The following is a 3,740-nucleotide window of genomic DNA, read 5'->3' as shown; positions in this document are numbered from 1 at the left end:
GTGTGGGTCCATGTTGGGAGAATAATCGAGTTGTGGTTTTGTTTTGTTTTATTTTTTGCGTTACGGAAAATCGTGACCGTGAAAATGGCGACACGTGGATATAAGATGTTGTCCAATTTGCCCTAAAATGGCACCGGATGTCATTCGTATTAACGCCTATGCCACTCCTCATTGACCATTCTATACGACATCGTCCCTTTACTGGTTTGTTAAAGAAGTTGATTCCACGTCTACAGCCGTTTATGCTAGTTTTAATAGCGTAAAATATTTCATGGATTTCAACAGAAAAATTACAACACAAGATGCGATCCCCTATACAGGTATTAACCTGTATCGTACCCAAAAAGCAGAAAGTTTGGTATTAACACTGTGTGCACAATTAATATTTGGATGAGCTCCATTTGTTTACTAGCAAACTGCCTATTATTTCTCTTTTATATCAAGAGCTTTACCTTTCAAGCCCATCGAATCTCCTGATCCCAGCTGCTTACATACTATTTTTGGGTACGCATTTCTTTATTCCTCGAGTGTTAATTGCAAACTTTGTACGTATTCCGCAATGGGCTTGATTTGACTCTGAATTTGTTCAAGTGGTGCAACACTGCTATTGCCTATTGGCTCGGTTCTATGGTGATCCATAGGGAAGTTCACCCATTGCCTTCTATTTCGCTTGCCATGGCATAGGCCCTACTGAGACTTAACCATGCAAGAAAAAAGTGATGATAAACATTCTATGGGGTGGTTTATCGGAACGAAACAGTGATTTGATTGAGTTAAGGAAGCGATTAGATGAAATTGTGATATTAATTGGAACGCCAAATGTTTCTGATATTTTTCCCCTTCTTGCTCCATTTGATTTACAAAGAATTGAATCGAAACCGAAGAATATTGTATCGTGGTTTTATGAGATATTTGAATCAGTGATAATGAACCGATTAAAGACTGCAAATGTTGGAAAGGATTTTCTGCAGCAGTTGTTGGAGCTGAACCAAAAAGGTGATGATAAAATCTCTCTACCGAACCACGAAGTGAAGGCTTGGCTTTTGGTAATTAGCGTCACCAATTTTTTCTTTTAGATAAATTATCTTTCTTTTTTCAATATTAACCTCCATATCTAAACTTGTGGACAGGATATGATGATTGCTGGTACGGATACCATACCCACCACTGTGGAGTGGGCAACGACCGAACTACTACAACATCCGGATAAAATGACAACTCGTCCAGGATTAATAATTCTGTTGGAATTCTTAACCTATGGAGGTCGATAAGTCTTGAAACGAAGGTTAACTAATTTCATAGAAAGCTACTCATTTCATGATACTTCAATATCAAGCAAAAACAGAATGCAACCATAATCTTCAAATAACAAAATCGAAAACAAAATCTGCAATGGTAACATCCATGGAAGGGCTCGAATCAAATAAAAACTAGTAAGGTTCCAAAAAGCACAGGAGGGGAAACTTAAGAATCTGCAATGGTGACCTCCACCTCAACACCAGGTTCAATGGTGATAGAAGTAATCTGCTTCACCACATCTGGTGAGCTGAAAAGGTCAATATCTCGTTTGTGAACACGAAGCTCAAATCGATCCCATGTGTTTGTTCCTACGAAGAACAAAAATAGTTACATCAATCTTCCATACAAATTACTCAATGTTACATGAAAATCTTAGCACACCCTGCATGTCAAACCCCAACCATAATCTATACGGGCAATCAAATTCATTGGTAGATCAGTGAGCATCTAACTTAAAGAGAAAAAAATTACCATATAAACTCCATCTATGTTGGGGGGGGGGGGGAAAGAAAATATCACCAAGTGGCTAAAACACTGAAAGCTTACCAAGACATGTTCCATGAGTTTAAACATGCATAAATGGAGAATGGGCAGTCCTTGGTGATTGTTCCAATATAAAGAAAACAAAAGAGCATGGATGTACAATTCAAAATTATGGTGAAGGGCAGATGAATCATAAACATATACTCCTTTGGGTTTCAAAACATGCTTTCAAGAAAAGAAACAAAGGAATCAACTAGAACAAGCAACAAAATACCATCATTCATATGATGCAACGCAAGTAAATACCTTCACCACAGGGAGACTTCCTTGTAGTAATGTGAAGAACCTTGGTAGGCATTCTTACCGGTCCCTTAACCCTCAATCTCTAATCCTTGGCACCGTGAACCAAGTCAGCACAAACTATCAGTGGAACAGAAATACATTAGACTCTAAACAATGCTATGGTCATCTCAATTGAATTCATATCATCAGCCAAGAAATATTATCTTTATTGAGCAACTTCCTATATGATATTTCACCCAAGGAAAAGCAAATTGAATAAATAACATTGTAAGGACAGCAACCAAAATAAATGAAATATAATACCTTTCTCGAGATTTTTCACATTCTTCGAGGAGAGAGTGATCCTAATCTTGTGAATCTGCTCCTGAGACTCCTCCAAACCAGGCTTGGTCGGCTTCATTGCAGCATACGCCATGATTCTTGACCTTTTTCTTCTTATCAGAGTAAATACATCCCAATTAAATATAAGAAAATCACATCCACATGTAAATCACAAAAAAAATTGAAATATGTCAGAACATGAGCCTCAATAACTAAGTTCAAAACTACTAGAGAGAGAATCAAAACTTCCCCTATTCCGTACAAAGCTCAAAACCCATAATTACCATTAAAAGGTAATAAACGAACCCAAATGCAACAGACTGCTTATCGTTTTCCGATGATAAAAGAAAACCAACTCCAGCAAGTAAATAAAGATCTAAGGCCCTACTCTAACGGAAGCTTTTCACACAAAAAATACTAAGAAAATGGGGGAGAAGTGGGAGAGAAACCTGAAGACGTGAGAGAAAGAGTGTGCCAAGCTGCGTGCCGCTGCTGCCTCTTTACACGAACAACGACAGAGAAAACTGAGATACCAGCTTTGTAGAAGGTATATATGTGAGACGAAGAGCTCAGAGTTTGGGTTTCTTATTGAACTTAACTGGATTTGCTGGTCGGATCATTTTATATTTCACGGCCCAAGCTTCGCTAACTTGGCTACATGGATCAGCCAACTAAAATATGCTGGTTTAACACGTGTTTCTTTCCTTTTGGTTATTATATGAATTGTTTTTCTAACATGTCAAATTTATATTATTCATATAAAAAGCAAACAATTGTTTATAATTTGATTTATGCATTTTAAAAAAAATTAATATTTAAATTGAAGATTAAACCGGTAAAAATATATTATTGACATTTTAATAATTCAATTAATAATGTGATTAATATATATAAAAAATCACCAATTCAACCTGCTTCTTGCATTATATATATGCCGACTTGATTTATATATATGCCGAATTGAATAGCTCAATAGGCAATCTGTACCAATATGCCAAATCAAAATCAATAGCCCTACAGGGTGACAACTCCGAAATCTTTCAAAAGGGGATTTTGGATATTTCTTTTTAGGAAATTATCATTTAATTTCTTAAATGTTTTTTTTCAATTTTTTATTTTGACCATCAAACTTTCTAAATTTGCATTTCGGTCATTATCTAAATTTTTGGGGTATTACACTGGTGACATTATTGTTTGTCAAGTTGATGATGAGTTGATCATACGAATCAGTTAGACTTTAAAGTAGAAGTTCAACACGTTCTTGTTCTCCTATTGTACATCGTAATAATGTAAGCTGCGAAAATAAAGTGTTCAGCTTGTTTAAGTGATCCGTC

At 36.1% G+C, this 3,740-nt stretch overlaps 1 pseudogene; it reads right to left on the bottom strand.

Annotated features, from left to right (window-relative positions):
* Nucleotides 1-1,385: 1,385 nt before the first annotated feature.
* Nucleotides 1,386-2,944, bottom strand: LOC120203119 (annotated as a pseudogene).
* Nucleotides 2,945-3,740: the final 796 nt, after the last annotated feature.

Source organism: Hibiscus syriacus, unplaced genomic scaffold (genome assembly GCF_006381635.1).
Source record: "Hibiscus syriacus cultivar Baekdansim isolate YM2019G1 unplaced genomic scaffold, ASM638163v2 tig00009024_pilon, whole genome shotgun sequence".
In the NCBI taxonomy this organism is placed as follows: domain Eukaryota; kingdom Viridiplantae; phylum Streptophyta; class Magnoliopsida; order Malvales; family Malvaceae; genus Hibiscus; species Hibiscus syriacus.
Note: the sequence above shows the minus strand (reverse complement) of the source record. Positions and strands in the feature narration are given on the sequence as shown.